Raw genomic sequence first — 8,429 nt, 5'->3', positions numbered from 1 at the left:
CAAATTTCTGTAAGGAAGTAGTTTTTTGACTGAGGTGTTTTTTCTAAACACAAAGGGCGGGGGAAGAGCGAGTCTGGGCGCATCAGTGAAATCATGCTGCCATCAAGCGGCTATTTTTATAAAGTAAAAAACAAAGTCCGGGAGTGTGTTTTTTTATGCACGACTTTGGCTGTTTGTTCTGGAAGGGACCAGTGAAGGTACAAAGAGACAAAATGTAAAAGGAAGGCTAAAGCCAACTGACCAGGATTGCCCAACGTTTAGCTCCGGAGGGTGCCCCGGAAGTGAATTCGCAATTGATTGACACCTAGTTTCTTCAAATTAGAGTCTGGAAACCATGGCAGCAGCAGGAAGTTCCGGCTGTTTTAAAGTCGCGGTTCCGGTGTTCAGGATGCCAGGGATGATGGGAAGCCTGGACTTGTTTATCGTGTTTGTTCGGAACTTCACCCGCGGTACAGTACGGCCTGAGCATTTTGTTCCAGCACCGGTGTGAGGTGGCTGCCTTTATCGATGGAAATGAAACCCGGGGCTGGGGGTGGGGGATGAGGGGGGAGCGGGGGAGACCTTAGTCTCCCGACCTTAGCACAAAAAGGAACAGTCCCTCTCCTATTTGCACATGTGCACAGGGCTGTACTGAATTACCCAGTCTGCTGTGTTTTCTGGGCAGAAAGATGTTTGGCGGGAAGTTTGTTTCGTCAGGGCTGGGGCTGTCTCGGGGGCGGTTGCGGGGATCGGGAGGGGGCGGGCATCTAGCACTGGAATTCTAAGGGCATAAATCCACACACCTGTCTAGACATCCATCTATCCTTTCATTCAGGAAAACATCTGAGCCCATGAATTGCCAGATCCTGGATACCAGAGACACATCGTCTTGCTTCTCAGGTACTGTTTATTCTAGTATCTGGAGCCAGACTATAAATAAATGGTTGACTTAATTTCAGATAAACATGAGTAATAGAAAGTAAAACAGGCCAAGATATACAGCAGGGAGTACCCTTATTTGAACTGAGTGGTCAGACCCTACTTTCTTTAGAAATGATGATTGAGGACATTAGAAATGGTGGCATTAATGACTTGAAAAGACTTCAGGTACAGATGATTACTGCATCATTTCTAGTAGTTCTAGAAAGCTGGACTAGAAGGGTTCAGTGGATCCAGAAGTGCTAGCTCTAGATCTTGGATAACAATGTGTGCGTGTTAGGGCTTTGAGCATTCCAGTTAAAGGCTTCCTCTGACTTAGTCCCAGAGTCCTGAGGGTGGGGACGCCTGATTCCCTTTCATTTTCTCTTCTGCTTTCCCACCTTGTCTTCATTCTCTCTGGGTCCTGGGATCTCATCCTTTTAGATCCTTTGCTGTGAGGTAAGTGTGGTCCAAGCGAAGCTCCAGTGCTATCCGTGAATGCTAGTGGAGTTCTAATTCTGGTTAAGAGTTTGGGATGGGGCCTTGCTGCACTGTAACTGTGAAGGTGTTTTAAAGAATCTTGTGATGATTCAGCATTGTGAAATAGTGACAACAGCATGGTAAATTGAATAAAATAAACACAGACATATTGTTTGTGGGCAAAATTAGAACCCTTCCAGTTATCTCAGGTACAGTTCATGCTTGTTGGTCCGTTCCTATTCTGTATCACCTTCCTCTTCTCTCACTTCCCTCTTCTCTCCTCTCCATCTTTTCCCTCCCAGTCTCGGATTCCCCCCTCCCCCGCGCCCTCTCTCCCTCACTTTTATAGGGTTTCTTGTAGTTTAGGTTGACTTCAACCTTGAATTTTCTGTCCTTCGCCCATGTCCTGAGACTATAGGTGTATGCTAGCATCACCTTTGGCCTGTTTCTCTCTCTAGGTTTGGAGTACATAATGAGGAGAAATAAAAACAAAAAGATCTCCAGAAAGAAGCCATGGTAAGATTCAAGGTTTCACAGTCCAAGCTAATGCCTGTGGACACTTGACCAAGTGATCTGAGAAAATTGGATTCCTGGCAAAACAAGTGTACCTAGACTCAGGCAAGGTAAATGTCCAGGTAGGCAGGGAAGCATGAGCTGGGGTTTCAGGGGGAGTTGAGAATGGTATATGGGTTGGCACATTGCTGTAATATAAGGACAGTGTGGACATTTTTCTGCATTTCCTGCTTAAAGACACCTCATTACTTGACTTCAGTTGGACTATTAAGGGCACCCCAGCAAGCTGTTTGGGTCGCAGACAATGGCATTTTTTTTGTTCTATTGTGTTGGATGGCAGCTTGTAGTTGACTAGGATGCAGTTCTTTCTGTAGTCAGCACCTTCCTCTTTTCCAGATACAGGCTGTAGAGTAATTTGTCTTCTTTGTTCTAAATACTAAGATTTAGGACTATATTTTGCATATAATGTAGGTACATTTTTTTGAGGACAGACATTTCTTATAGTTGGGAAAAGCTGCTTAGAGGAAGAAAGATGTCATGCCATGGTGTGTTTTGAGCCATAATTATTACTGACTGCTTGCATCCATTTGTAATTAAGGAAACGCTAACCCCTGCTAAGGGCTTCCTCCATATTCCCACATTCAAATGACCTGGACAGACTGATAGCTGAAGGCCTTAAATATAAGAAACCAAAGCAATTTAACAACAAAGAAATACAGCATGGTCTCAGTCCAGCTTCATCTCTAACCCAATGTTTCTACAAGCAGAATTCCAGACCAACAACACCATAAGCCTAGATTCATTACATTAAAACTGGGTTTCTGGCCCAGCCACTGTTTTAAGTACTTTTCAGTTGATTCTGATATGTAATTAAATTTGCAAACCACTAACCAGTATCCCAGCTCTTCACTAACCAGTAAATCTGCACTTTCCAGAGGCTTTGATGCACTTAACATATTTCACATGCGTAGTCTGAGTCATAGTTTGATCCATGGACCATACTGTAGGCCTTGTGCTGTATTGGACTATAGCTTTCTTAGGTGAGCATGGTTATTGATGATGGGAAGGATTAGCTTCTAAAGTCCTGACTTCTAAAAGCAGACAGGCTATAGGATTCTTAGTTATCCATACTGTCTGTGCGTGTGTGTGTGTGCGCGTGCGTGTGTGTGCGCATGCACACGCGCGCATGTTGTTATGTATACTATTATATGTTATATAATATAGAGAGAAATTCAGGATGCAGGAGAAGGGAAGTAGAAGGAACCATCAGACATGAATGAGGCTGGAGATAACTGGAAGGATTCTAATTTGGGCCACTGGGTAGAAATTTTTCCTAGGCTTTATTCAGGAAATACTGGGCCCTGGTGAAGAAAAGAGGCAATGAGCAGTTTGAGAATTGGCTCCCTGAGTGAGATGACGTGCTTATATGCCAGCAAATCACCTCAAATAACTTAAAATATGTATTTTGGAGGGGGGGATGTTGGAATTATCATGCTGTAAATGAAGATCTTATTACCAAACTGGTAATAAATAAGTCTGGTATGCCTCTCCCAATGTGTGTATAGGGGGTAGTAGCCAAGTAGTTTCTGTTTGGAATGCTGTTTGTCACTTCCTTGTTTTCTAGTAAGTGACTTGGTGTGTATTTGTTATATATATGACAAATGAGGGCAAGGCGAAGACAGATTGTGCTTGATTTGTGGCAGGGTGGAGCACAGAGGACGACTAGATTAAATGCAAAGACTGCCCAGGCATCCCAGTGCCCCCCATTGACGTTCCAGAACTTCGTCAAGACAGTGATGAGCTACATGTCCACCTGGAGGAGGTAGGTGACTTACAGGATATCCTTGTTGTGGGCTAGGTAGTATATGAGCATAAGATGCTCCTTGAAGCCCCAGCTCTCCTGACCAAAGTGCTTTGATGAGTCACTTCATAGATCCTGGTACTTGATGGCTTCTGTAGAGCATGAAGGGCAACTAGTGTCCAAAAATATAGTTCTTGTAGCTACCACCAAGCTGTAGCCTACCAACTGTCAGGTATTGTAATTGTCCTTATTGAGATCTAACGACTACATGGATCTCTTGCTTTGTGACATATTGATAAGAATGGTAGCTAAGAAGCAGGACAATCTATGGAGGTCAATAGGGAAGGACCATGTGTAAAGCAACTTTAATCCAGCTGCCGCTGGATTAAACAGCTCTGGCAAGGGACTATACACCTTTAATTCATCTGGCTGGAATCCAGACATACCTTTAGTACATACCTTCATTCCCAAACCATGAAAGTATAGTTAGTTTATAGTAGGAAACATCGATATTTGAAAATGACATCTACCTGGAGGACAGTTCAGTCAGTTTGATGCAGTTCAGTTGAGTGAGTGTAGAGGCAGTGCTTTGAGTTTTTCATGAGTTCCTGCAGGAGCAATTCAAGGCAAAGAATAAGGAGGAGTCAGACAGTTAGAACAGATTGCCAGCATTAGTTTGAGGCTGCACAGAGCAATTCAGTGAGAAGCTGAGAGAAGCCAGATTTAATCAGTCAGCTTAGAAAGGAGTTTGAGCCAGAACAGCTGAATTGAACCAGGCAGCCAGAGTTCAGAAAGAGCTAGTGTGAGCTTATTCATCAGTAAGCCTCCAGGACAGCACTAACATCAGGCGAATAAAGTTTCTTTACCAATTGTGCAGCAATCTACTTTAGTTCATATCAGTGTAGCCTGAACCATCCACATGTCATCCCTCGGATGTCAGGAATTATAAAGGGAGGGCCCAGAATTGTTGTGGGCCCAACCTGCCTCCCAAATGAACTTTGGTTAAAGAGAAGTCGAGCATATCTGCTCAGTGATAGAATGAAAGGAGATACTGCCTAGAGCACAGAGTAGAGGCAAACAGTGGAATCACTGTGATCCAAACATTGGTGGAGAAAGCTCCCCTTCCATATACCAAGGTGCCTGGCTTTTGTGTATGTTAATGGAGGAGGCACTGTTACAGTGTTCGTACAGCCACAAGTTTGAATTCCTTAGGACCTTAAATAGTGAATCAAATTATCCTATCTCCCTCCTAAAGTTTTCATTTGTTTGATACTCAGTGTATGGAGTTTGGGGACAGGAAGTCTTTTGCTGTCATGAAACTTACAAGAAAAGTATTGTGAAGGTGAACCTTCATCTGGAAGAATCTATACATATTTATACACACCTATGTGTATGTAGGTACATAGATGTGTGTCCTGCAGAGAGATTTTTTTTTTCCCTTAAATACATTTAGAAAACATTTTGGTTTATGCATGTTAACCTCAAGTATTGGATTTACTTGGGCTAGCAATAGAGGCTTCTTTCCTTTTCTTGAAGTAGCATGGCTTTTAGTTCCTAATAGCATCAGAATGGAGACTGAAACATTTTATAGGACCTGTAGGTATCCATATGGCAGTTTGGACTAAGTAGGCCAGTTAGCGAGTCCCTATTTGAAGATTATGAACGGTAGTAAGTCTTACTGGTTTCACTTTTCTTGCTCCAAGTAACATTTCTGGAAGCTTTCTCGTGTTATAAGCTCCAAGTCTTAGTGGGTTATGTCCGGTAGGCCTGTTTGGGGCTCTTCAGCATGACCAAAAGGGAAAGCATAAAGGGGAACTTACTGCTTCCTGCACATTGATACATGCCACTTTCTTCAGCAACATCTAACCCGCATTCAGGGGTAGAAAGACAACAAAAGCACAGGTTTTGAATGAGTTGCATAGCCTGAGAACATCTTCCTAGGTTTTCATCCATATCTTCAAGCTGTTCACTCTCTGTCATGCTTCTGTCCCTTCCCACATTACTATCTCACGAATGATGTTATTTCTTCAAATGTCTTACATTATGTCCATCCTGGTCATAATTTGAATTAAGTCACTTCTGAAGACCCATGCATGGACTACTTTGTGTTCTGCTGTGCCGCTACTGGGAGGCTGTGAGGGTGGAACTATTAGGACTATTAGGCTAGGAAGAAGGATGGTATGCCATGTTGGACATGCCTTTGAAAGTGATAGTGACCTCCTGCTTCTTGACTGCCGTGGGTGAAACAGGCCTCCTGCCCATGTACGCCTGCCATGTCACTATAAACCCAAATCAACAGGGTCAGTGCCCGTTGAAACCTCTGAAACCGAGCCAGAACAAACTCTTCCTCCTTTGTGGTTATTTATCTTAGGTATTTTTTACAGAAAGCTGACTAATGAACCTCTCCCTTCTCTTCGCTGACTCATTGATAAAATTGCCTAAGACTCTACCCAGGTTTCAAATTGAACGTGTATAGCTTTCATATAAACGGTCATATTCACAATTCTCCGTGGCAGGTAATAGCAACTACTGTTCTTTTAGTCATTCATGTCACAGACTGAGAATGACTTTGCTTTTTTCTCCCCCCCCCCTCATTTTTCATCTTTCAAGAAATCTTGTGAGTTCTGTCAAATAGTTGTGGCGTTAGATGAATGACTTCACTGCCAAGCCACCATCAGTGTCTGGGTTATAAGAATTGTTTCCTAATTCTTTCCCTGCTTTGTCCTTCTCTTATCCACCCTGATGACCCAGAATTTGGAGTACTTAGTACTTCTGTTAAACACCTATGCTGCCAGCATGTATAGGTGTCTGGGTTCAATCCCTAGAACTTTGAGAAAAAACAAACATAGAGTCAAAGCTAATGATTGCCTCTGCCTTGACTTAAAAACAACAGGGCCCCTTACACTTGCCTGTAAGTCTGTCTATGATTTTGGGTACTGATGTATTAGAATAGCAGGTCGCATCTCAGCAGCACACTAGGCCAAAGCATTTCCACGTGGGAGAGGTTTTATTGGAAGGGAGAGACAAGGTAGTGGCAGAAAGAGAAGAGGGGGAGAGAGAGTGAGGAAGGGGCATTCTCCTTATTTATATGGAAAATGACGTAACACAGGTAAAGGTGGGAGGTGAGCCGAGTGAATGCTGGGAATATGGTGCCTGTTGTCTTGGNAACCGGTCTGCAGGTTGCGCTGTTGCCTATGAGATGTCATAGGTTTGGGATGTCCTGATGCCAACATACTTCCCTTCTTGTTATTATAAAGAGAAGGAAAGAAAAATGGGAGGGGGACACTGATGGTGAAAAGGGAACAAGGGCGTTGTGTCTCTTATGCTAATTCCTGCTGTCTAGGGGCGTCACTCATTTTGGGGTGTAGCTGGCTTTCACTGTCAGGGTCCACTTGGTAAACATTGACATCAGCTTCTTCTGTGGACAACGGCTCTTCTGTGGGCAGCGGCTGGTAATCCTGTAACAGGAGCTGATTTGGTTAGAAATTTTTTGTATTTGTTGTTGAAGGAATGTAGAAACAAGATTAATGAGGCAAGAAGCAAATAATAACGCCAGGAAGATGACTAGGAAAGGTGTTACAAAAGGGAGTATCCACTTCCATATAGGGTTTTCGAAAATCCCAAAACTGTAGGTCTCATGATCTCTGAAGTTCTTGATGTCTGACTGTAGCTCCTGGATTTTATTTCTCACTATCCCAGATTGGTTGTTGTAGAAACAGCACTCTTCTTGGAGGAACAGGCAAAGACCATCTTCTTTAGCTGTCAGGACATCTAGCCCCTGTCGGTTCTGAAGCACCACGGCTGCAAAGAATCGATGTTTCTGGATAATAAGCACAGTTTCAGTCATTTCTTGAAGATTGCTTTTAAACTGGGAAGTGAATGTATTATATAGGGTCATAGAAGTTGTTATCCCTGCAGTTCCAGTACCAGCACCTATGGCTATTCCCATAGCGACCAAAAGTGGCACTACCTGAACTGGCCTCTTATGTTGAGCAGCTATCATATCTACAACTGGGATTGGCAGGGGCTCATTCCCCTGGATTACTCCCAGTGCAGGGAAAAGGAGTACCAATGTGCAGACTCCTGACCAGCTNGCNGGTAGGCGATGATAGGCCTGAGTGCTACAAAGAATTGACATGTTCCAGACTGCAGGGCATTGTGGCAGAGATGAACCAGATATATCAAGGGTTATGGTTCTATTTCAGTCTAGGGAGCTTAGTGTTCCTACAGAACGAGTCCCGGAGGTCTTAAAACAGTTTGTCACTCCAAAGAGAGGGATAGAGAGGTAAGGTATGGAGGCATGGCAACATCGGAGTCAGGGCAGCTGACAAAGTGTGAGGTGAGGTTACTTGGCAGTATCACTGGAGAGGCTGTAAGTGACAATTGTGAGTTAGTTCCAGGGGGTACGCATAACCAGCAATCTTTAAAGCAACCAGGCCTGGTGACATTAAGGAGTTGGTAGGCCAAGGTCAAGGTCTGAAGCAAAAGGTGAAATGACAAGTTAGTGCCATTTATGAGGGGTGATGTCAAAGAGGTAAGGGCTGCAGAGGAGTGCTTGATTGTCTCTCCTGCTTTTTCTGTATCCTGAGGTTGGGCGATTGAGACATATTTTCTCTGGATATGGATGGTACTTACTGGGGACCTGGGATGATTTTTACGGTAGAGTTTACTGACAACTCCGGTTTCCCACCTGGAATCCCATGAGTCTTGTATGTAGAAAAAGAGTGTCTNNNGNNNT

At 43.7% G+C, this 8,429-nt stretch overlaps 1 long non-coding RNA gene across 4 annotated transcripts in view; it reads left to right on the top strand.

Moving 5' to 3' along the window:
- The first annotated feature begins 383 nt into the window (after nt 1-383).
- Nucleotides 384-8,429, top strand: part of LOC110287359 — a 24,736-nt gene continuing 16,690 nt past the window's right edge. For 2 of the 4 annotated variants that reach the window (XR_002377202.2, XR_003835731.1), the window contains exons 1-4: nt 385-491; nt 815-879; nt 1,836-2,000; nt 3,594-3,712. This is a non-coding gene — a long non-coding RNA (uncharacterized LOC110287359). Of the gene's footprint in view, nt 492-814; nt 880-1,835; nt 2,001-3,593; nt 3,713-8,429 lie in introns of all 4 variants that reach the window. The other 2 variants (XR_003835732.1, XR_002377203.2) reach the window with 2 other exon arrangements.

The sequence above is a fragment of the Mus caroli genome, chromosome X (assembly GCF_900094665.2).
Source record: "Mus caroli chromosome X, CAROLI_EIJ_v1.1, whole genome shotgun sequence".
NCBI lineage: Eukaryota > Metazoa > Chordata > Mammalia > Rodentia > Muridae > Mus > Mus caroli.
This window is presented reverse-complemented; position numbering and strand designations above follow the sequence as displayed.